Below are 26,913 nucleotides of genomic sequence, written 5' to 3'. Positions count from 1 at the left end.
ACGATCACGATTGAATTTCGATTGTCAACAGTCGGGTGTCACTCTAAAAAGATTTATATATATATATATATATATATATATATATATATATATATATATATATTTTTCCTACAATTCACCGATACGGATTATCACTTCTTCTGATCCTTTATCATTTCGTCTTTCTCGATTTTTCGCATGACATGCATTTCCGATATTTCAAATCGCAAAGCATAGGACGCGGAAGGAAATTGTTAACTCTCAGGAAATATTTGTTCGTTTCCCAAAGTTTACTTTTAAGCGATTATCGATCCGAAACATGACTTACGTTAGGCGATACGTTTTATTTGTTTACATTGCAAATACATGTATTTATCCATCATGTATAAAGCGTATAATCACGCAAGAAATATTTTATCGAAGTTTCCAACGTAAATAAATGTAGTTCGCATCCACCGTGTTAAGGTCTGCTCTTGACGGTTCTAACTCGAAGAGAGAAGAAAAGAGAGAAGGTCTCGTTTGAATTAAATCTAGTAAGCTCCAAAACGAAAGTAAATTCGTCATTGCTAGTAACCGTAAGAGTAAAGTTTCACAGGAAGAATAAATTGTGTTTAACTTTTTCCTCGATGCTCGGAAATTGTCCATTGTAATTTTGTTTGAATTTATGCGGCAAAAGTTTACTCGCAAAATCAGTTTTATGTATACATCCACACATACACACAGACGCGCGCGAGCACAAACACATGCACACATGCATACATGCAGACGTAGGCACACACACACACACACACACACACACACACACACATACACAGTTGATGGGGATTAGGACGAATCTTGTCAACCTCTAAGGAATCTCAATACCAAGTATATCCAAGTATTCGAGAGAAGTAAACTCCGTTTTTCGCAAAGCTTTAAATTGTTAAGCCACGTTTGGAATATTTCAAGAGATTAGAAATGTCAAAGAAACAATTCGGAAAAAAACTACTTACTTTTATTAATAAATTAGAAAAGAAAGAAATAATATTTAATAAGAAACACGAAATGGTGTTTCTATAAAGTTTAATAAAAAATAGAAATTGATGAAGGAATCAGTACACACGATATTTCTAATTCAATATAGATCTTCGAATCCAATAATATGCCAAGAATCGATTCTATTAATTTCGCAAACTTCCTTATTGTTTCGTTGAAGCTTGTTTATTCTCTCATAACTATACGATCGTACTCTACGTCACGATCGACATCGTCATCGAGACGGAAACACGTTGCGTTCCTTACTGCGATAGGCGAAACTAGGAAACGAACGTTCTAGGTATATGTACACGGTCGAACAGATTCAGTGATATCGATTTTGGAACATGTTTGGTTAACGTGGTACATTTCTGAGTTTGTTTGATCAAAGACCATCATGTTAATGTGTAATACACCATCTTGTTCTCTCCTTTATACGATATTCTCTAAGTACGTGCTTCCCGAAATCTATGAATTTCACATATTTATAAGAGAAAGGAATACATTTTCACGATTTAGGAGTGTTATACTAAGAACACATATACCTCGAAATCTTCCTACGAATATTAAAATAAACGCGTATATTCATCTAGAGATTCCAAGAACACCTGAAGACAAAGGGAAATAACGTGCAAAGAGACGGAGGGTAATCGAGGACATCGGATTAGCCGTCATGCGCTGCCCATGGTATCCCCGTTTGCGACTTCAGCTGCATTCGTTCCTTTTGCGGCATTATACCACGTAACACAGTGGGATGTGCCATTATTCTATGCTTATCTCGACCAGTAAGCCGAGATTACGTTCGGTATATCCGTGTGACTCGCAATCATTTTAATTAATTCTTTCTTTGTACTCGTAATTTCTCTTTTCCTTTTTTTTTTCTTTCTCTCTCTTTCTCTTTTTCTCTCTTTGCTTTCCATGTCGAATTAAATTACACGTTGCAAAACTTTAACTAAATCTTTATATTTATCAATGCAACTATGTGTTCTTTTTTTCTTTTTTTTCATGTAATCGTGAAATTTACAAATCATTTACACAAGCAACAAGTTATAAAATTGTGTAACTTATTTTCTATTGTTATCTTATTTTTCTTACCGGTGACAATAATACTGGCGAATTTATTTATACGTGGATATAGGGACATATATTAATTGAATAAATCAAAGAAAGTTTTTCGTAAGACAAATATCACACAGGCGGGTAGATATAAATTTCCAAATTCAACTGAGAAAAATTTACGATCAATATCGAATACCGTTCGTATCAGAGCCAATTGGCAATTTGTCACTTTTCGTTTTTTTTTTTTTCTATTTTATTATTTTTTTCATGGTCGCTCTGTCGTCGCGTCACTTTCAAAATCGTCAAATTAATTTCATCGAGCTGAATCTCATGAAGTTCAGTGAAAATAAATTAAAAGAGAGAAGAAAAAAAGAAGAAAGTTAACAAAAAAAGATTCATCGAATATAATTGACTATACGTAACGCTACAACAATGTGAGAAAATCAGGAAAAAAAGCAGGCGGAAATCCTTGTTATTTTTATTTCTTTTATTTTTTTTTTTTAATTTTCTTTTTCCTTTCACCCGTGAACCCGAGGAAAGTTCACGCTCTATGAGAGATAAAAGAGAGAGAGAGAGAGAGAGATAGAGAGAGAAAGAGAGACAGAGAGTGAGAAAGAGAGAGAGAGAGAGAGAGAGAGAGAGAGAGGGTGAGAACCTGAGTCACGTTGATAGAGTGCGAACGCGTTCTTCCGTTGGTTTCTTCCTTCCTTTTTTCCTTTCTTACATCTCAGCATCGGTCGAGCGATGAGTTATTACTGTGGTTATTTTGTGAGGGACGAGAAGCGCCTCGAAGAAAAGCTTGTGGAGTTGCTAGATAAAGCACAGGGTAGAACTTAACGTCTAGGCCAATGTTAACAGGGTAGACTCTTGCTTGATTTACGCGAACTTTTTTTTCGCATTTTTTTTTTTTCACGACAATATGCTTAGGTGCATCTTATTTTTCTTCCGAAAGTCAACATTTGTGAGTTGAAAAGATAATTCGCAGATGTCAACTGAGAGGTATCATTTATTCTTGTCACATGATAAAGCATATAGAGGAGGATGGAGAAACAATGAAAAAATGGTTATAATATAATGTTATATAAATTATTATAATGCAATTATATAACGCAATAACATAAATTGCGTGTCCTATTTGATGTTTTATCAAAATTAGTATCATTTTAATTTTTCGTTGAAATAATTAAAGATTCATAAGCAAGTAACCAAGCTCGTATCTAGCACGAATATACAGAAAAAACTGTTTGCAAAGGTCAGCTCATATTTTAACACACTCGTTGTACCGACGAAATTGCAAAAGGTATGAAAAAAAAACTATCGTGTTCTTTCTGAGTGGATTGTCTCTCAACGTTGACGCAATGCGTTTTATATCCGTTTTCATAGCGTTTTTTCCCCTCATGTAGACCTTTCTTTGGTCCTATAGTTCCATTGGGAAAAGAATAGTGTAACCTTTCGTTGGCAAATCGCTTACGTCGATATATTTTTGGTATTACGAGAAAAGCTTTCTTTTTCCATCGACTGGATATCGATCATCCTAAAATTCGACACCTCGTATACCAAGTTAACGGAGCTTTTCGAGGGAGCCTCAAAAATAATTCTCGTCCTTCATTTTAATGAATAAATAATGATGCGCGTGAGACTGAGGAAGGAAAGCCGATCGATCACCATTAGCGATCGAATAGAGGTTAAACGAAAATTGATTCAAAATGAACGATGCCATTGCCGTGCGCTTTAAGCCTCCGTATAAAGATAAAAAGAATCTCTCTCTATCAGAAACTAATATGGCTATCATCGTAGAATTCATAGGTATAGTCTTTCTATTTGCTTTCACAATATCGATAGGGTTCAAAGAGCGGAGATTCGCGTATAAATGTACGAGCATGGACTTTCCTTTCTCTCTCTCTCTCTCTCTCTCTCTCTCTCTCTCTCTCTCTCTCTCTCTCTCTATCTATCTATCTATCTATCTATCTATCTATCTCTTTCTCTCGGGATTCTCCCACCAATTTTCAACCCACTATTCGCATTCGACCAGAATTTCCAATTTCCCGCGTATTATCTAGGATTAGCGGGCAGACACGGCATTTTTTGGGATTCTCCCGTAATTCCCAGTGGAAAGGTAGGGCCGTCGAAGGGGGCGAAGAGGATTAATTCAAGTGCCGTTACGGTATGACGTGTCCGTCACACTTGCGAGTCCGAATACGGCCACCTGTGCCGTATCCACGAATTCGGATAAATAGTCCGAAAGCTTTCATAGATAGTACACGCTTGTTACTACGCCCCGAAAGCTCCCGTTCGAATGGAAAAAATGGGCGAGCTTGCTAGACGGATCTTTTATCTCTCTCTCTCTCTCTCTCTCTCTCTTTCTCCCTTTCTTCCTTTCTCTCTCTCTCTCTCTCTCTTTCTCCCTTTCTCTCTCTCTCACACACACACACATACACACGCACACACACTTTATTTCTTTTTATGGATGAATGTTGAAGAGACGAGAAGGGTAAATATCTTGATCCCCGATGATTATAACCCATCGAGCTGTGAGCTTTCGCTTCTAATAGCTCCATCTTCCTTGCGTCATTTGATCGACCGGGCAACGATCTCATTATTTTACGAGGACATTACGCTTCCGTCCTTTTGTGATTTTCTTATAACTTTATCTCGAATAACGTGCATACTTTCTGATCGAAATCTTTAATTGAGTTTATGGATCAAAATCAATGAATATGTACTTCAATTTCGGTTGAACGAATTGATTTTAATACCGGATCAAATTATGTAATTTGTAATTGTTAATATTATAGGTATTGTAGATACGTATAAGTATATGAAATTCGTTGTCTCGATCTTTCAAGAATATTTCAATAGAATCTTTTTCCGTTATCCTTATGTAATTCATTGTAGGTATCTAGTAAGATTATCTTTTCTTATCACTAGTACGCGATTGAAATCTCTCTCTCTCTCTCCCCTTCTTTCTTTCTTTTTTTCTCTTTTTTCGTCTTGAAATATCTTTCTCTTTCTCTCCTTTTCTTCGTCTTTGATAGGAAATCTTTGAAATATGCGCATCAATGTAGAAAAAGCTTTTCCGTCTTCGACTGGATGATATTTGTCGCTTAGATTTACCTACGGTTTTCTCCGATTTCTCGCTCGGCAAATTCCTAGACGATGATAAGTCGAGCGAACCTCTCAAAGCCCTCTTTCATCAAGTATGCGTATCCTTCTCTTTCTCTCTCTCTCTCTCTTTCTCTCTCTCTCTTCTTCTTTCTCTCTCTTTACTTTATATCGGGACGTATTGAAGGAGCGAATGGTTGTGACAGATGTTTCAATATACTCTTTATTCCAACAACATCATAGACAGAAAAAATTAGCGATTAAATATCACGGAAACGTTTCCTGATATCGCAAACGCGTTTACGTCTTGTTATCGACATGTAAACATTGTATAGATTAAAATTTTTTCGAACGAATCATGCTTCACTCTATTTAATGATTTGTATTCGAAAAGCCCACACTTTCTATATTACCTCTTTCACTGGCTCTATTATTCGACTATTTTCGTAGGTTGCAATTTTGAAATGTTTAATGTTATCGAAAATTGTCAAATGTATTTAATGTTTTCTCATTAATTTCATTTTATGCAACAAACGAATACATTTTAAGTATATTACAGTGTTTTAACATAATGTATACATAGAAAATAGACTACCGTTATAACATATTATACTAATATATGTTATGTATTCATTTGAAAATACGTGTTTATAAAAGATGTGAGAATTCATGATAAAAAATGAAAAATAAATATTTAAAAAGCAACAAAGTAAAATATTTATTATATTATTTCGTTATAATAAAACAAAGAAGTAATAAAATTAAAAATATATTTATTGTTTTATTATGAAACAAAGAAATAGTAAAATTAAAAACAATTTGATAATATTAGGCGGACTGGAAAGTAATGTCGTTTCTGCGCATGTCAATATTTGCGCATGTCAAAATAAAAACTTGTTAAAAATTTATTTATTTGAATTTAATTTAATAAAGCTACATTACTTTCCGGTCCCCCTAATATTACATATTGTACATGAAATAAACGAATTAATTAGATTTTTATTAATATTTCTTTACATTCGTAGGTATCTACAGATATATTTCTATATTTTTTTTTCATTATTAGCAGTGTTAATTATAATTTGAAGAATTACTTGTTTCGTATATTATTTTCGTTGTCTAAAAGCATAACTTCTTGCATTTGGGTTGCAAATCTATCGTACATTTTTTACATGGGAATCTTATCTTATGGGCCGAAGTAAGCATTGATCGTAATAGTAACGCGATTAGTACTTAAAACTTGGAAAAACCTTACTACTTGATTTTAACGAAAAGAGAAACATGGAAAAACTACAAACTAGAAAGCCGGGCAGGAGATGCAGATTTAATTAGGAAGGGAAACGCAGCTCCGGAGTTTTCTTTCATTTAAGTTGAAACAACGGGAGGAATTTAATGACTCCTTCTTTTTCTTTCCTCTCTTTTCTTTTTTTTTGTTTTTCTTTTTATTTTCTTATTACCTACGCTCACGACCATGAGTCCGTTATAAATAATAAAAAAGAATGAAGACCGTGGTCCTACCGTAGCTCCTTGCCTTAGGATCGTTTTTCTAAAGGCGGTTAAAAAGTTCCATCGCGTTCACCCAGCGAAAAGAAGAAACCTTAAAGAAACATCTTTCCATTACGCTTTTCATCGTTTCATACCCCTCTACAACCTAAAGCACAAAGTTCATTTTGTTACCATCTATTTTGCTTCATTCATTGTTTATTCGATTGCATGCTTTTCGATTAATCATCTGTTTTATTCGGTCCTGATTGCATTCGAAATAGTTTTCCCAGAATGTACTCGAAACTCCTCTGTGATTCATCGAAATTTTCGTGTATTCAAAGAAGAATCGAAAGAGGTGTTCAGAGTGTGAACTGAGAGAGGCTCCCGTGCATCGTAATAAAATCAAGTAGCTACAATGGATCGATGATTGTATCGTCTACGACGTATCAAGAGCGTGTTCCGGTGTATAGAAAACACGGCACACGCTTCGAAGCACCAATTTCTGTTTTTCCGAGAATATAGAGGAACAGTGTAGAATGTAGTGCTTTTTTTCGATCTTTTTTTTACTATACTCTATTCATTTTTTATTTTATTTTATTTTTCAATTACTTATTGCAACGACACGTTGTCGTCGTTGTTTGTTTTGTATCTTTTTATTTATTTTCAGTTTGGATCAAAAATTTTTCTCAGAGAAAAAATTAATTATGTTAGGCGATAAAATCTTAGTAAACACACATTAATTATATTACAACGCGAGTTCGTTATTTTATCCTCGTTAGGCGCGACGAGATTTCTCGACATCTGAGTTTCTTCTTATCTTTTCATTTTTGCTCGTTGTCTCGCGTCGAAAAAGAGAAAAAACGAAAAAGAGAAAAAACGAAAAAGAGAAAAAACGAAAATGAGAAAAAAAAAGAAGTTAGTTTCCGGTCAGATATTCGACGGGTACGAAGTAGAGAAGTGAAAATCATGAAGTGAAACGTATCAGAATTTCTATCTAAAGTGAATATTATCAAAGTTGACGATGGGTTACATCGAGTTTCGTTAAGTAAATTAGGTGAACTTTCAATATTGCTTCATTGAATCATGGTCGATCTTTGGTTTGGAACGAACCACAAGGAGGAATTCCGCTCGTTTGAGGTTCTAAGTGGACTTATGAAGAAAATAATAACGATCCATAAACTCAGTATTGTTTTTTGATAATATATATTCGTTTAATTATGATCCAATGGACGTTATATGATCTCTTAGTAGATCGAGATCATCTTATAACACGAAAATAATTCACCGAATTTCTAATTATCTATTCTAATTATTTGTTCCCTTTTTTCTTTCTTTTTTTTTCGTGAAATGACATCTCCTTTTTTACAAGAAAAAAAAAAAAAAAAGAAAAATCCTTTGCATTTCAGACTTTTCCTATTTGCCTTTACGAGATTTTTCTTGTTAAAATTGCTGTTGAGGTGGAATAGTTTTATCCAAGTTCCCGAAACTTTAAAAAGTATCCACGGATTGAGGATGAATCAGACTTTCGTGGTACGTAGTTGTAATCTCTGTAAATATGAAAAGTCTTCTACGAGTGATACGATGTAAGTATAAACTAGCAACGTATATTACGATTTATGATCCATAGAAAACTTTCCTCTCCGATTTCCATGGAAATCGTGAATGAATTTCACCTCTGTCTTCCTGTCTCGCTGGAACGAAGAGATATCGTCCGGTTGGTGCTCCGGTATTGTGCGTTATTATTGTTTACATCGTGTGTATATGTCGAGTGCGTATACACATATATTTAAAAAAAAAAGGAAAGAGAATGATTGAAAGAGGAAGAGAGAGAGAGATAGATAGATAGATAGAGAGAGAGAGAGAGAAAGAGAGAGAGAGAGAGAGAGAGAAAGAGAGAGAGAGAGAGAGAGAGAAAGAGAGAGAGAGAGAGAGAAAGAGAGAGAGAGAGAGAGAGAGAAAGAGAGAGAGAGAGAGAGAAATTGGAGAAAGAAAAGGAAGATTCGTGGAAGTGAAAAAAATATGAATTGTGTATACGAAGTCAGGATTATGGTTTATACCGTATATCATACCTATCAATACGTTTTCGAAGCGTAGTACGCTTTCAATTCACGGAGTTTCCAAATCACAACGAAATGGATTTTACGAAGAGGAAAGAGTGTTCAAATGCGAAAATTGAGACTCGTGAGATTTTGCGATGTCTCTGAGAGACGAAACGAAATTTTGTTATTTTCAAGTTAAACGATTTTCATTCACTACAACGTATTACTATAATTCTCATTCGAGAAATAGAAGGAATTGAAGCAAATTCATTAGAGGGATTTACGGTTAGATAGTGAAACTTTCGGAAACGCTTTCAGCCATTAATTACGATTAGGAGTATGTAGTATTTAAAATTGTATACGCGCGATGTTATAAACTCGCAAAATAGTGAAATTAATGTAATTACGGAATTAAGTGAAAGATAAAAATCGATCGGAGATCATCGTAATTAAAAATCGACTGGATGTAGTCGGTATTTACATAAGTACGTTTAGATTACCATACTCATCGTTCGATATCGACTTTTTGAGGCAACAATGAAGAACAAAGTTTTTAGAGCATGTACCGTATGGCGCAGTTTAAAGGGAATGAGAGAGAGAGAGAGAGAGAGAGAAAGAGAGATTTTCGAGTATAATTAATACATAATTTATAAAAATATATGCGAATGATTTGCATGATTAGCAGAGATTACTAATTTACTAAAATTGAACATTTTTTAATATTTTATTTCCATGCATAAAATAATTAAAATTAATAAAAAAGAAAAACGAGGAAAAAAAAAGGAACGAATAGGGGGTAGCCATTATCGAGAAATCTCGATGTTTCCGTGCCGAAAAGGCTTCGTTGCGTTTGCACTGAATGGAAGTCCCTGAGTTGGGAACAAAGAAACGATAGAGGAAAATAACGAGAACGATTGATCGAGTCGTTAGGAAAAGTGTTACGGCGGAATAGCAGAGGCGGCGAATGAAGAAAGCTGGATGCATTAAGTTTTTTCATCGGTACTCCGGGAATAGCCTGCTACACGGTACATGGAGAGATACTCGCAGAAAGATTCTTTTCCTTCTTCCCGGCCAGTTCGTTACTCTCGCCTTCTCTCGTGCTCCATTCATCTCGCGTTCAACGAGTTTGGAGTATTCGTCGTCTTTTCAGCGAGTTTACTGCAAAGAAATTCTTCCTAACTTCTTCTTTCCTCCTTGACGAAATTCTTTTTCTGAATTTTCTTCAAGTCATTAATTTCGTGTTTTCTTTCTGTCCTTTTTTACTTCATTCGTCTTTTTTTTTTTTTTTTTTTATTCTTTTTATTATTTGTTTCCTTCTTTGTTAATTTTCTTTTTATTCGAGAGAAACGTAAATAAAAGAAGTCTTTGGAGAACGATAACTCGAGGAAAGGCTAAAGGAATTCTTGTTTTTTACTCTTGGAACTTATTGGACACGCTGTGCGTAGCCTCTCCTCTGTATTCATCCTCAATGAAGGGTCGTGAGTGTTGAGAAACTCGAAACGATACGCCGTTAATGGAAGGCGCGTTATCAGATGAGAGGGCGGTGTGTTAAGTACTTTTGTAGCCGCACCGCTCCGGAAACACCCCGTAAAAGTGAGAGAGACAAGAAATAATTAGTCCGGTCGGTCGGTCGGTCGCTCGTTTTGCGAAACGACTAAAAGCAAGCAAACGAATGAATGAGAAAGAGAAAAAGAGAGAGAGAGGGAGAGAAAGAAAGAGAGAATAAGAGAGAGAGAATAAGAGAGAGAGAATAAGAGAGAGAGAATAAGAGAGAGAGAATAAGAGAGAGAGAGAGAGAGAGAGAGAAAGAGGGAGAGAGAGAGAGATCCCTTCGCGTACGCAAACTCAACTTTTGCTCGGAAATTCAAGCCAAACAGGGTGTGTCTCGTCTCTCTACCTTTTTCTCTTTTTCTATCTACCTATCTCGTCTGGCTTCCTTTTTACGCAGTACCTGTTCATCATTTCTCTCTCTCTCTCTCTCTTTCCCTAGAGATATGTAGAGAAATAAAGAAAAATTAGGATTTTATTTTAATCTTGAAGTTACAAACTCAAAATAAAACAACTTCGATGATTATTACTTAATTCCAATGAAGTAACTTCGTATAATAATACGTAAGTTAGGACTATGTAGAATGTTCCAAGTTTTTCCAATAGTTAGAGAGAAAAAAGAAGTAGAAACATTCCAGTAGCGTGAAAATTTGTTCACGATTTTACTTTAATCTAAAGCTAGTGACGTTAAAACGAAACATCTTCAATAATTTAATAGCGATAAAGTAATTTCGTATTATAAATCCAAATTATGAGTACGTAAAGTGTTCCTCAATTTGTTATTTAGAGAAGAAAAGAGAAAATAGAAACATTCAAGCAGCGTAAAAATTTCTTCATGATATTATTTTAATCTTGAACTAACAAAATTTAACATAACGTAAAACATTTATGATGATTAATATTTAATTACTATGAAATAACTTTTCATTAAAGTAGATTAATGCTTAAATGATGAGTACATAGTATTCCAAAGTTTATTCAATGCTTAGAGAAATAATTTTTCCTAATTGTGCAACGTTGCAAGAGCGAGGAATGCAGTAACACATATTTGAAATACATGATTATGCAAGAGGATTAGAAAAGGACAACCACGTAGTCGAGGCTTTTTGTCCATAAAATCACATTAGAACGGAGTTTGGTTTATCGTAAGCTCGCGAGGAATTAACGGGTAGACCCTCTGCCATGTATTCCCCGCGTGTGAGAGCAACAACGAATGGCAACGGGAGCTGATCGAATGGAACGAAACGTCGTATATTTGCGGGCTCGCTGCTGACACACCGAAAACGAGACCTCCACGTTCTCCGTTTGCTTCCTGCAACTGCTACTGTGTAACCTCTATACACCTAGAGGCGTGTGGTTGAAGGCGATATTCTACGTTGGTAGTTCTGTTGTTTGATTTGAATTACTGTTTTCATCTCCGCGCATCTCCGATACCACCACCACCACCACCACTACCATTACTATCACCATCACTACCTCCTCCTTCTCCTCCTCTTCTATATTTGCAACATCCTCCGCAGCTGTATAGCCTGCAGGCTAAATCCCTCAAAGCTATCTAATGCTGGATTCCCTACTTCGTTATCCCTATTCGATCATCTTTCGAACTCAGGGCAATCTAGATTTTCGAGGTCGACGAATAATGTTACTCACTACCGTCATACATCGTCTTTTACTTTCCATATCATCTTATCTTTCATCTACTCGTCTTTTATTTTTGCCCTATAAACTCGATTTTTTTAAATATTTATATATGTGAATATCTTCTCTTATGCATGTATTGCTTTGATCCCTTATCAGAGTACACATTTCTAATATTATAAATTATTTCCTCGATCAAATCAACTTTTCCGATAGAAGAGATCGTTCATATCTATTCCAAGATATTTTTCTTTCGGAGTATTTGAAGAATAGTATAGTATATATACACAACGGATACTAATTTGCATGTATACCGCAAGGTAAGTAATAAAAAAGAAAGGTATCTTTTATCCGTTACGTGGAAAAAACAAATCGCAATGAAGTTTGAAAGGAATTCTTTGTTTCTCTATTCCTCCCTTTCTCTCTTTCTCTCTTTCTCTTTTCCTCTCTTTCTTGAAGCTAAAAGCGAGCACAGTCGTGAAATCTAAGATCTTTCGGTAACAACCTCGAGAGTTTCCAAGGGATTCTTCTTTGTCTCTCTCTCTCTCTCTATCTCTCTCTTTCTCTCTTTTTCTCTCAATACTTGATCTCTTTTTATTTTTCTTTCTCTCTCTTCTAGGAGTGTCATCTAATTTAATTCCAATAAACTACCGCAGTTTAATGGTATTGTCTTTGTTTCGATTCGAACTTTAGCCCAGGAGCAACTAGTTATATAAGTGGGATAGAAGTACGATTTTCTTCTTTCTTTCTTTTTCTTTTTATTTCATTACCTCCTTCATCAGCGAAACAACGATAAAAAAGGACTTTTCGTAGGTATATTAGAATGTCGAGCACACGAAGATTCATCAGAACGCGTTGATTTTACGAATTTTTTATTAAACTTCATCCCTTCATTTTATATGTTCCGACTTTTTTTTTATGATTATAACATAATAAGTGCGTTGACGTAACATTCAATCAGACTCGTTACTTGATTAAAAAAAAAAAAAGAGAAGAAAGAAAGCGTAGATGCAATGGAAAGGTTTCAAATAAGAGGGACAAAGAAAATAAGAAAAAGAAGGAAAGGGGTTAAGAGTAATATATTATATTTATACGTAGGTATAGTATATGTACATAAGAGTTACATATATAGATTGGAAGTGCAATAAAGTTCATCCACACGCATAGATATTTGTACTCCACTAAAGCATTTTACTCGCAACGAGTCTTGAGGTAAAAGAAACTCCGATACGAAAGGATACGTTTCGATGACGTAGTACAACAGTAGATAGATATACGATCAAACACAGCTAGTACTCCACAACGTCCTACTCGAACAAAGAGTGTACGGGCGCTAAACTCGTACCATTGTGCCAATGTTTGCTCGTAGAAACGTTCGATGGAGGCTAACACAGCTTGCCCAGAGCGAAGAGAAGCATGGATAGGTCGGATAGTCCGTTGTTTCCGGCAAGGACACCGACCAAAGAATCGGATTCTCGTTGGGATTCTTTGTGCGGTTTTAATGATTACACCGAGTATGTTTCCTACTTGTAATAATTACTTTATCTCTTTTCTCTTTGAGATAAGTCAACGTGGAGTAAAACGATCTTTTGTCAATTTACTTTACTTCTTCTTTTCCTCTTCATCGAGTACGTTTTATTTCTCCATTGTGAATTGAAAAGAAATACGAATACTCTTTGAATTGTAAAACTTGCAAGAATTCTCCATACACCCTTTTCTCAACCGTCATATAATCGAAAAAGCTCGCGACGAGGTCACGCCGTTGTGATTACGTCGTACAATAGGCTGAAAACCGTAAAAGGAAGTGGAACGTCGTTCGAGAGGATAACGCCGAAGATGTCACGATGAGGAAAGGAGAATTGCGGGGTGTTATGTGTGGGGTAGAATAGATGAGGAGAGAGGGATGATACAGGCACGTGCCTTTTAAAAGTTCACCAAGCAAGAACACGTTATTACGTGTCTTCTGCTTCAGCGAGCCACCGTTCGCATATGGCTTCCGCGTTCCAAAGCTTCTTCTCGTCTTCATCCTCTTCGACCTCCTTTTAACGCCCTATTCGTAAGAGATATAAAAGTGCTTGTATGAACGGGCACGATGCATTCGACTCGGCAGCGCCTCGGGGCGAGACCATGGAAATACGCGCTAGAGTTCTCGTAAAAGAGCCTGCGAGGAAAACTCCCTCTTTCCCCCGCTTCCTTTATCTCTCTCGCGCTCCTTTACTTTTCGGTATCTCTCTCTCTCTCTCTCTCTCTCTCTCTCTTTCTTTCTTTCTTTCGTATGAGTATAGGTACGCCATTCGACGTAACCGAAGATTTATGATTCGCTCGGTACTCCTTTGAGACGTACCGCGAGAAAGAAAATTACTGCAAAACGCACGAATTCAAGGGAACTCTTTGAAGAAAATTTCGATCGACTTTTTTCTTTCTCTCTTTTCTTTTATTTCTTTCTCTTTTTCTATCTCGTCGTATGTGAACGAAATGTCTTCGGTTAATATCAAGACGACGTCGAACTATCTTTCAAGACTCTCTTCATTTTTACCTGAAGATACCTTCGAGCTATCGTGTATGTCGCGTAGAAATTTTATATCACTGATAAATTTATCGAGAGAAAGAAAGTTCTTTCGAGCGAACGAATTTCAACGAGCAAATGCAACATTCCATTCTCAAAAACGTTGATTTATTTTTTGGATTATTAAACAGTTTTAATTTTTTTTTTTTTCTTTTTCTCCCTCTATGTTTCTGTTCTATTCCCATTCATTCATTTCTTTTTCTTCCTTCGCATTCTCGGATTCTATGATAACACGAATTTGTACACCGGTTAAAGCTCTTTGTATTACGTCGAAAAAGAGATTGGCTTTTTATGTCATACATTTTCTTTTTTGTGTGACATTCATGCATCGTATATTTGTTTTTGTTATGAGGCATAGAAGGATGAATGTATTCGGTTTATTAAATCGCTCAATTCATATCTCGTATTTTTATGCTTTTTATTTCTGTGAGAGACTTGTGAAAATTTCATAGAACACGCTGTATAGGCGTATGCATATACATATGCATATAAATGTCACATAATATGGTTGCACTCTCATATCATCTTCGTTTAGTTTTTCTCTTCCTCTTCTGTCCTCTTCTGTCTGGCCGAAGAGATATTCATAGAAGAGAGGGCCTTCGCCGAACTTACGAGCTATTCGTGATTTCCTGTAAAGGACCGTGGTGGATGAGAAGGAAAAGAGAAAAAGAAATGTAGAGGGGAAGTGAGAAGGAAGTGTATTTTTAACCGGACTCCTCGTAAAAAGAGAATCCATTTTCAGGCTCGAACCGGGAACGCGACTTATGAGCGTGACGCGGCCACGCGAGAGCATTCCAGTAATATATAGAAGGATTATCCGCGTTTGTGTACTTGAAACTTCTTCGTAAAGTTTAAAAAGATATGCTCCCACATCTAATTAACTTTCTACTCTCGAACAGGCGATATCAAAACTCTAGTTACTTCGTAAAGTAAACTTAAAAATGAACATTCTATGAATAATTTATCGAACTTTTGAGAGATCAAATAGAAAAGGTAGACGTTATATATATATTTTTTTTCACTCTTCGTACGTTCTACAAATAAGTGTTAGATGTCATAAGTTTCTAGGAATAAAGAATATTCGGTTGTTTGGTGAATAAAATCGAAATACGGTACACGTAGTTTAAGTTTTTTTTTCGTAACCGGTGCTTAGAAGATTGCAAGGAAACGATAATGTTCGTTAAGGGATATCTCATTAACTCGATTGGTTAATTGACTTTATCGGTACGAAGGAAGGCTCGATTAATTGACAAAGAAATTTCGTTTCCTTTGGCGGTCATTATCTCTTTATCTTTCTCTCACGCTCTCTTGGCTTCTTCTTTTTAGCAAGTAAACAAGAAATTTGCCTTTATATTTTTCATCACTTTTTTTATCTCTATCCTCTTTCCCCTCTAACACACACTCTTCTTAACTTCTTCATGTTTCTCTCTATTGGACGGATGATATAAAAGGTGCTTCGGTTTAATACTGGGTACTTATGAACACTTAAGAGAAGAAATAACTCGTACGTGGACGTGTGTAAGAGAGATAGAGCAATAGAGAGATAGAGAGAGAGAGAGAGAGAGAGAGAGAGAGAGAGAAAGAAAGAGAGAGAGGGAGTGAAAGAGACTATGTTCTTCAAGTAACTTGCATCAGATATATGTACTTACATAGTACACGCGAGGAAAACCAGCGAGAAGTTGAGAGCGGCGTTCCTCCGCCTTCGAGCGTAAAGATAGTAACCATGAATATCTCACGGCTCTTGAATAAAATATAACGCATCTTCTCGTATAACTCGAACTTCATTTAACAAATATTATTCCATGAGTAGGATGTAAAAGATCAAATAGGTCGAATTATATACATGTGAAATTGAGAGTACGATCTTTTTCTTGTATTTTATTCCTTTTAAAACAAGCATTGGTGATTTAGCGCTAAGGAGATATCACGAGACAGCAAATTCACGAGTCCGTTAAATTGGCCATTCCCCGTAGCGATAAACAAATTGAATATTTTGCTACCGCCGCAAGGAAAAGTAAAAAAAGCGGAAGAAGAAGAAGAAGAAGAAGAAGAAGAAGAAGAAGAAGAAGAAGAAGAAGAAGAAATAGAAGAAGAAGATAATGATAAAAATGAAGAAGAAGACGAAGAAGAGGAAATAGAAGATGATAAAATTTAAAAATCCAGCTGACGTCTGTAAGGCTTCGATCAAAAAAAATTGATAAGGAAATCGAGTCGTTCATTAAGCCGTTAAATTTGCGATATCGCAATATTTCGACGATGAACCGGGTAATTTCCAAAGCGGATAAGCTTTTTCCTTGTTATCAAGATCTTGAACGAAGCGAGGATAGCAGTGTGGATTGCGAGCAAGCAATCCCCTGAGAGACGTTGGAACCTCCGAGCGTTTAGTGAATTCATCCTTTGCTGCCGAATCAATTTCCGGCAAAGCTCCATTAACGATCGGATGTGTTGGCTGAGAGCTCAAAGTGGGTGGGTGCTTCGGAAGGAGCATAGGAGTGTAGAAACGTAGCCGCGTGGGTACTTTCCCCGGAGTCACTTCGACGACCCTTCGCGAATTTATTCGCACGAACGCCCGGCACGTCGCCGAGGAATTCCATTAATCGACGCGGAGGCACTTCGAAGAGGACTGAGGTAGCGCTTTATAAATGGCGGTAAACGTCGTTTAAGCTTGGATTTATACGAAGAAAGAGAGTGTGTGAGAGAGAGAGAGAGAAATATTTGGGAAACGGATAAATTCCGCAAGCGAGTTTCTCCTGTCGGTGACGACGCGATAATTATTATTCTTGCTTTTCGCGTTGCCAAGAAAAGATATTCGAAAATTAATCTCTATGCCGAAGGGAAATCTTTATTTTTCGACGTTCTTTTCATTTTTGATAGATCGTCATGATTTCACTTACTTTTTTATTTTTTTTTTTTTTATTTTTTTTTTCTAATAATAAAGGATATCAATTGAATTAGAAACGTCGATAAAGTATGACTACGATTAAAAATTTTAAATGTTATTACAATATTTCATTTAATGCTATTTTTTTAATTCCTTCTTTCAGTAATGTGATTTTCGAAAAGTCAAACATTTAACGGACAAGTTTCTCTTCTTTTATTAATTTTCAACGTTATAAAGCGATTAGAAAGTTCGTCGTAAAACCGTTGAATGACTTTTTGCAACGGAGAGTTTTCTCGGTAATTGGTGCATCGAATTTTGTCCATGCGTCAATGCTTTGCGAGATGCACACACAACAAAAACTTGTTGCGTCGACGATCACTATTGCCAATGGCTGCACGTCGAGAATTAAATCATCGATCGAACAAATCTATTCGTTTAACAAAAATTTTGACTCACTTGTTCCCGTATCACTCAAGAGATTAAACCCGCGGGCTTATTGGGAGAATACTTTTGCGTCTTTATCTTTTTCTCTCTGGCTTTTTGTCTCGTTCTATCGTAGAAACGAGAATGCAGATACGAATTCATTCGATGAGCGCATGTAAAGAGAATTTTCCGATCGATAAGTTTTATCACGAAATGCATTTGAATTTATTTGATGAATTCTCATTAGGCGACAGATATTCATTCAATATTTTTCCGTTTCTTCTCTCTTATTTGATAGAAAAATATCTATTGTATAGGAAGTTACAAACGATCTCCTTTGACTCTTCTAACAAATTAATATTCATTGAATTAATAATCGGTGTTCAATATAATCCTTATTATTATCCTGTCAAAAGTTCTTGTTCTCTTTTTTCGAATCGACGTTTCTTTGAGCAACCACCGCAAAGTTATATACACTGGTCGGAAAATGTAATTTAAATCGCGTTTTCTTTCTATAGATCCATCCAATATTAAAGAATCGTTCTAACTCCATGCGAAAACACAAAGTTTTCTAATATAATTTACAAAGATGTTTCTATTCCTTTTTGGTCCATCTATTGCGGTCTTTCTTCGTTAATTTTTCCAATACTTTGTATTAATCAATGATTTTCGAGAAAAGTATAGAAAAAGGCACAAATGAAAAGTTAATTAAAGTAATATGAATAAACTTTTAAAGAGGATGACGCATCTCGCCTTCATCGTCGACCAGATTTCTTTTTTAAGACATGAAAAAGAAAAGAATAAAAAGAGAGAAAGAAAAATTTCAAGATCGCAGTTTCTTTGGATAGTCTCTCAGAGTAACTCCATTCAGTCCTCCGAGTATGAAAGCCCACGGGAGAACAAGGCTGCCACGAGTGAGATAGAAGTTGATATTATGGGAGAGAAAGAAAGAAAGAGAGAAAGAGAGAGAGAGAGAGAGAGAGAGAGAAAGAGATGGATAGTCAGACAGAGAGAAAAAAAGAGAAAGAGGAAGGGGATAAGAGAGATGGAGTCAAAACGGATGTTCCGTAAGAAACACGAGAGATAGGTTGGGATGTAAATAGAAAAGGAAATTGCCGCGAGTAAAGTTGGGAGTCAATGATCACCAAAGAGAAGAAGAAAATCAAATAGAATACGTTAGAATCGTTTAAATCATAAGTGATTGGACACGCGGAAAAAAACGATTTTTATAAAATTAATTTTTAACGTGTATTAAATATGAAGTAAAAAGTAGAATTTCATAGAAACTATTAGACGTATGTTTTTTTTTTTCTTTATATCATCTTTTCGTTTTTCGTTTCTTTTATCAGAATGATTAAATCTTCGTAGATGTATGAAAGTTTAAGTTAGATTCCGCTAACTATGAAAATACATCGAGAGGGAATGTATTTTACGAGTTGAATTAATAACGAACTTCGTTCGTTCTATGAAGTTTTCAGGACGATCGGTGTGTAGAAATCCGAAATTATCTTCGAGAGAAGTTTTACAATAGTGTCGGCAGGTGCCTCAATTTTGTAGAAAGATCAGATCTAACGTGGAAAATTCTTTTCGAATAAACAAGAGAGGAACGTAAAAATAAGAATCGATAAAACATTTCTGTCATTTTTTTGCTTACGTAATTTTTTCCTATTTAATTGTTCTCTATATTCTTTCGAACGACCATTCGTATATTTACATTCTCGTCAAATAATTATTTTGAGTGCTTCAAATTGGGATCTGTGTAATTCACTATATTAATTTACATTTTATTCATATTTACACTGCTCGATTTTGTTCAATATCGATGTATTTAAATAATATTTAATTAAATATTTTCTAATTAGCTTATTAGGAGATTGAGTTATAAAATTATATAATAGATACATATGTCTTAACAAAATATTGGAATACCAATTAAGTATCAATTACAATCGATTGATGGATGATCGATTTAGAAGAGAATGAGAAGGACAACGGTCGAGCCTTCGTCACTGAAATTTCGGTTAACTACCTCGCTTCGTCGAAAATAACGCTGCTAGACAAAACGGTGTAATTAGAACGATAATTACTATCGCGGAAAGACCGAGAGAGAGAAGAGTAGTGAGGACAGGATAGTGTAGAAGGCGATAACGAGCGTGAGAGTAGAAACGTGATGTTGTCCATGATTGTGGCGCTTCGCTATAATCGCGATAATTACTCAGAAACGTCTCTTATTGCAGGGAAATCGATATGAAATAAAATTGATATATATGTTATCCGATAATATCAGTTTAATTTTTTTTCTAATTTGCAATTGTATTATTTCAAGAAATTTTGTGTTTATTTGCTGAGAAATTTTAATGTAATAAAATTAATTAAAATTTTGTTTCACATTAATTTCGATAGACCTCTTGAATTCTTTGAAATGTTAACTTACGTTTAACAATTTGTAGTTAAATCTATCTGAATAAAAGAAAGACATTCTAAACTACTATCTTATTTGAGACGAATTTATCGAATACTATGTACCTAGGAACTCTTCTAAGATCAGAATGTTTCGATTCTATTTTGGGTATTTCGTATTTGAATCTCTTAAGACTCCTCATTCGCTTGTTGTTTCAGTGAAATCGAAGATAGGATCGGTACGAGTTTCGACTAACAAAGTACTTACTTTCTTCTCTCTCTCTCTCTCTCTCTCTTTCTCTCTCTCTCTTTCTCTCTCTCTCTCTTTCTCTCTCTCTCTCTTTCTCTCTCTCTCTTTCTCTTTCTCTTTCTCTCTCTCTCTCTCTCTCTCTCTTTCTCTTTCTCTCTCTCTCTCTTTTTCTCACGTTGTATGCTTGAGAATTACCGGTCGTATGTCAGGCGCGCAACGGAATTTCATTTCACGCGTTTCGCGATCGTCGAGAACGTACGGGTGTAGGAAAACCGATTAACGATGATGCCCACGGAATCATTCAACGTTATTTATAGAAATATTTCTAATGAATGTGCGCACGTTCGTGCCCGCGAGTGAATTCATGTCAACCATGTTCGTCGACATTCTGCATTTTATGATTCATAATAATCGAGAACTGAATAAGTTGGGAAGCATAATACATTATATAGGATAGACGAATTACGTATCTGAAAATTTAATTAATCCGAAGCATTTATCTATTGGACATTGTGTTCGACTTTTTTTTTATATTTTCTACATTTATTTCAAATAATCGATTCGATTTTACGTGAAAATATAAAAACGAATTATATCGTTATTATTTCGATGTTATCAATTATTACGCACTGCTCAAATCTTTTTAGAATGATTTATTTTTTTTAAACAATTTTAGGAAAAAGAATATACTTACTATTAAGTAAATATAATATTAAAACGAAAATAATAAAAGAGATTACTTTGTTATCATATTTTTCATAAAATTTAATAAGAAATCAAATGTTTGGACATACGTTGCATTGAATAATAATCTTACATTAAATATTAATATGTTTACTATTAGCATAATTGTGTAAATATAAATATATTTAATGAGTAGTAGATGTGATATTTTTCTTTAGTTTTAAAACGAAAGAATAAAGAAAGAATGTCAACGAGTATGTAAAGAATGTGTGTACTGTAAGCAATTAGAAGAAACGATCATCCGAAAAGTCTAAGTGCTGACGATGCTTGTTCGGTTCCCGCAGAATAAAACACGTATGCGAGCTCACCCTTGTGTAAGCTCGTAAAACATACAAGCGTATCCGATTTGCTCCTTCTTTCTCTCTCTTTCTGACGAGTCGCGCGCGTAACTACGTGACTCGTGGGAGTATCTATCACATCGGCGGACAATGCGCTCGGAGCCATGGCCGAACGGTTACTTCGCGAGGACAAAGGTTCTGACAGAAGGAAAAAAATTCATCTCTCGAGGATAGACGAGCGGAGGTCAGCCAAAGCTTACGAGCTTCGTGAACACACCCTCTTTCCTCCCTTCGTCTCTCCCTTTCTCTATCCCTCTCTCTCTTTCTCTTCCTCTTTTTCTTTTTCTCTCTCGCGCGCGTGCATTTTTTTTTTTTCTTTTATCCCTTCTCTTTCTTCCTTTTTTCCCTTCTCGACTTGACCACTGGCAAACTTCCAATACCTCTCTAATCAATCGAGCTGTTCGATAGTCTGCAAAACACGTTGCCTTCTCGCGATACTCTTTGATCGACTTCTGTAACGATCTGCTGATCGTAAATATCATCGAAATCACGAACGACTTTGGAATCGAAATCGCTGATTTAAATTATTTAGTAAGATGACGTGAGAAATTCTTTAGTCAAAAGTAAGATGAAAAATTCTTTATGTTGGATTTTTCATGCATCGACGCGAAGAATTGTATTCGAAGAAGAATCGTTCTCTTAAAGACACCGATCCTGATCGAGATATCGGCTTTACTTGCATTGGAGAAAAGCTTTAGTAGGAAGAAAGGTAAAATGGAAAGAACGAAGGAATCCGTTGAGACCATCGAAAGGAAAGAGCGATCCATCAAAATCAAAAGAGCGTCGCGAGTAGCATCGCCTAACTCTCTTTTCCCTCTCCACGTTATTTCGTTATTCTTCGGGGCGTCAATCTTCTTCTTTGCTATGTTATGTTGGGAAGGAAAAAGATAGAAAAAATGGGAAAAAAGAAAAGAATAGAACGAAAGTAGAAGACACAAAGCCACTCTTATATATATATATATATATATATATATATATATATATATATTATAGTATAACACAAAATGAATATATACAACAAGGATTGAGATGACTATCGTATGTGTTTCAAGGAAAGAAAGAGGAAAAGGGAAAGGAGCTGTTTTTTCTCTCTTATAGAAGCATCGAAGGAAAGAGAGAGAGAGAGAGAGAGAGAGAGAGAAGGAGAGAGAGAGATGGAAAATGAAAGGGGAGAGTAATGGATGGTAGGCTCGTAGTGTCATGTGCAGCATGCCAAAACCACGCCATCACACTCACTCATGCTCGTGTTAATCAAACTACGTATGTAGATATGTACGGACTGGACTAGAGGAAAAGAGAAAGACAGAGGTAGGTAAATGAGTAGATAGACAAAGAAAGAGAGAGATAGAGACAGATAGATAAAGTCAGGGAGACAGACGGATAGCAGATAACCACAGAGAGAGAGAGAGAGAGAGAGAGAGAGAGAGAGAAGAATGAAGAAAATGTTTTTATAATCGTAGGGTCAAACCATATCGCAGGGTTATAGAGAAAAAGACGTGAAACGATTTAAGAGTTTCGAGGGTTATCACTGTTGTATTATCTAGGCAAATGTAATGAAATATGTCTGTAGTATCGATTTTGAGTTTTCTGTCATATGAAGCAACGATCTGTAATTCTTGGATCAAAGATAGTTCTCTGTCCCTTTTTCTCTTTTTTTTTCTTTCTCTCTACGATACAATCAAGAGAACGCGTTATGCGTTTCCGAGTGGACCGAATTATTTGCTCGATCGAAACGAGAAATCCAATCCCCAGAGAGGATTTCGCTACGTTTTTTTCGTTTCGGTCGATGATACATAAAAGTAATATTTTTACATATATGTTATACATATATGTTAATACATATAGTATATGTGTACATATATATGTATGCATAGGTAGGACGAATATGCTATATACATATGTAGAGAAGAGAACAGAAAACAAAAGGAAATTAATATCGCATTACTCAGCCGACGATGAATATCAGATATATTCATATTATTCGGGCGACGAGCGTTTATCGCTCGTTTTTGTTTGTACACGTGAAAGCGTATCGTCATATTTGTTATTTTCTTTTTTTATTATTTTATTTTTTATTATAAATAGCAAACCTCGTAAAATTAATTATTATACATCGACAAAGTAGGGTGTGCATGATTATATTATATATATATATTATAATTATTATTTTTTAGAGACGTAATACTTGTTGTATTGAACATTCTATGAATGTTCCTTTTTAAAAGCATGGTATCGTCGAAAGAGCGTTATGAAACACGAGTGGCTTATCGTAATTAATGACCCGTGTCGAGGGGAAGTCGATATTGGAGGACGAGTACTCGCTCGTATCGAGATGGTGTCGATCGGTGCTGATTGAGCGTCGACGTACCATTGTTATGTGCCTTGTAACCTCTCTCTCTCTCTCTCTCTCTCTCTCTCTCTCTCTCTCTCTCAGATCTTCAATGGCCTTTGTCAGGCATACAGTATATGTTATCATCATTATTATATTGATCAGTCAAAGCAAAGTTTCGTCTTGATCTATTTATTCGATTTACTTTTTATACTTATCGTGAAAACGTTAAGAGAGATCTTTTTTATTTCCATATTCTAGATTAACTTGGAAGAGTTCTTAAGTTTTACTATAAGCTATAGATTTCTGACTGGAAATCTTCCTAAAAGAAAAAGATTGAATCTCTAATATTTTGTACAAAGTAATAGAGTTACGTGCTTATTTATTTTAATTCTACGATGTAAGCTATTTTTTATTTTTAAAACTTGAATCTTAATGAAAGAGCAACTTTTGAAATTCGACACAAACGGAAACGACAGTAAGTATTATCGTCGATAGACGACTAATCGATAATTCAAATTTGTCTATGTTTCTTTGCGTTCACCAATTCCATTTCCAATAAGCATAACTTAGCGAACGTTCTAGTATCTGATTCTTTATACGGCCAGTAACTGACTCTCTGGTAATTGATCGAAGCGACGATCGAGACAGCTGCCGTGAATTAATTTGCCTTGCTCCTGTCAAAGACAGAAATCGTTGAAAGGTACTGTAAGCAGGAATAATATGTACGTATGTACGTTCGAAAAAAATTTATCGACGATTTGCCTCCAATATTCTTCTCATGAATTACCCTCGTTTCGTTTTACGTCGATCCTGTCGTTTTTCCCCCTTAGAAATGAGAAAAATTTTCGTTTCTTCGCAAAACGATCACGAGGCAAACTCTCTTAACTTTTTAACGAGACACGATATCCAGGATCGCTATCATTCGTGATCGCGTTAAAACGATGTAAAGAAGAAAAAAAAAGACATGTCAGCTGCATCAAGCTTCTTTTTTTGATCTTTTTGATACGTTCTATAAATACGAAATTTTAGAAGAGATTCGAATTCGAGGGAACATTTGCTACGCCGAGCAAATTTGGTTTGATGCTGGTCGATCGCTAATATTCGCGGTCGGCATGGAATGCACGGTAACCGATAAGGCCCCTTTGCAGGATGTAACCGGAATTTATGAATCAATGCAGTCGCATAGATTAACGATTCAGAATAACCGATACACGAATTTCAGTTAGTTCCTATATTAGAATCTTACTTTAGATAGCTTTGATACATTGATATTTAGAGGAAAAAGAGAGAGAGAGAGGGAGGGAAAGAGGGAGTGAATTCATAAAATATTATGATTTTCTAATAGATAAATTATAATTTTTGAAACTTTTTGAAATTAATTAACTTCCAAGTTATATTGTTCATGCAAACGTTAATAATAACATGTTTTTATCGGATTAGCAATAAATTCATTTTGTAGTCTTTTAATCTCTTTAGGGAATTGAGAAGCGCGTCGTGTATCTCATAGGAAGATAATCGATTCTGTTAGACGACAGAACAATCACATAAGATCTACGTCCGTCAACGAAACCGTCGTATCACAGACGATCGACCATTTCCAAAGCCGCGCAGCCGACACACAGAGCTTTACGCCAAATTGCGTTCGTGCAAAGGGCAATGCTTTAATCCCTTGCAGTTTGTGAACGATCAAACGCGTACAAAACCGATTAAAGAGAAAGAGGATGTATATATATATATATATATGTATATAAATATGTGTGTGTGTGTGTGTGTAGAGAGAGAGAGAGAGAGAGAGAGAGAGAGAGAGAAAGAGAGAGAGAGAGAGAGAGAGAGAGAAAGCAAGATGAAATAGAATGGAAGCAATGAGGAATTTGATAATACTTACCTACACGTTTTAGCAAGCTTTGTGATGAAAAAGAAAGTCCGTGAAGGGTGAGAGCTTGCGAAGAGATAAACGTGGGACGCAGAAGAAGAAGAAGAAGAAGAAGACGATGACGACGACGACGGTGACGACGACGACGACGATAGGCGCGTCTCCACCCTGACCTTAATCCTTTTCTCGTTTCACCCCACTCCCTTTCCTGAAGACCCGTATTGCAACACTGTTCGGAATCACTCTCACGCGCGCACACAGCATACACCTAAACGATAATATGTATCTAGTGGACGAGAAGGGATAAGATGTATCGTCATACGGATCGATATATCGCGAGGACTCATTACCGTTTTTTGATTTCAGCAACGATCGTTATATCTCTCTCTCTCTCTCTTTTTCTTTCTTTCTCTCTCTTTCTCTTTCTTTTTCTTTCGAATATAAGCGAGACCAGTCGAAAGGATATGTAAATGCAATGATACTTGCGATACCGTTGAGAGGATGTAGATCGAATTGTACTGAAGCTATCGATAGTAGTCGATTGGAAGGATTCGGGAAAGGTCAAAGGTCGCTCTAGTCTTTTCTTTTCTTTCTCTTACTCTTTTCAGTTCGTACCTTCGAAACTCTGAGATCGTATCTTTTGGAGAAATCGACTATCCCCGATCGCGTTTCCCTCTCGATTGGACCATAGAAGAGGAGTTCGTATCATTCTTAGATCTGATCTTCATCCTCTCGTTAAACGCCAAAAAGAGAGACATTATACGTCGATTTACTTTCTCTCGACGATCTATCTATCGCCGAATCGTTTGATCTCTCTCTTCTTCAAAGTTTACTCTGCTCCGTTGGAAACGCCGATAATATTGTCTCACGTTATCTTTCTCTCCCTCTCTCTCTCTTCATCTATCTATCTATCTATCTATCTATCTATCTATCTATCTATCTCTTTCTTACAACACAGCTACAATAGCAGACTTAATTCGTTTTCTCGAAAATATTTCTTTTTTTTTCTTATTCTCTTTTCCTCTACATTTTAAGTTTTGTCGTTCGTCCGTGAAAATTTGCGAATGAGAGAGCATACGTCTCGTTGAAAAAAGTCAGGAAAAAGAGATCTTCATTCTATTTTTGTTTATATTTCTTAAGAGAAAAAAACGACGTATACGAGGTCTTCGATATGCAACGATTCTCTCTTTCTCTTTCTCTTTCTCTCTCTCTCTCTCTCTCTTTCATCTCTCTTCCTATTTC

At 35.8% G+C, this 26,913-nt stretch overlaps 1 protein-coding gene across 13 annotated transcripts in view; it reads right to left on the bottom strand.

Moving 5' to 3' along the window:
• The window catches only part of LOC118441560 (uncharacterized), a 67,816-nt gene that overhangs the window by 34,664 nt on the left and 6,239 nt on the right, over positions 1–26,913 (bottom strand). For 9 of the 13 annotated variants that reach the window (XM_035866202.2, XM_035866192.2, XM_035866142.2 and 6 more), the window contains one exon: positions 25,684–25,939. The exons of 1 other annotated variant lie outside the window; for it this stretch is intronic. The gene's annotated coding sequence lies outside the window, so the exon portion shown is untranslated. Of the gene's footprint in view, positions 1–25,683; positions 25,958–26,021; positions 26,255–26,913 lie in introns of those variants that run through there. 3 more of the 13 variants (XM_085664919.1, XM_035866112.2, XM_035866122.2) reach the window with 3 other exon arrangements.

Source organism: Vespa mandarinia, chromosome 2 (assembly GCF_050613455.1).
Source record: "Vespa mandarinia isolate Hongniang chromosome 2, ASM5061345v1, whole genome shotgun sequence".
Lineage (NCBI taxonomy): Eukaryota > Metazoa > Arthropoda > Insecta > Hymenoptera > Vespidae > Vespa > Vespa mandarinia.
This window is presented reverse-complemented; position numbering and strand designations above follow the sequence as displayed.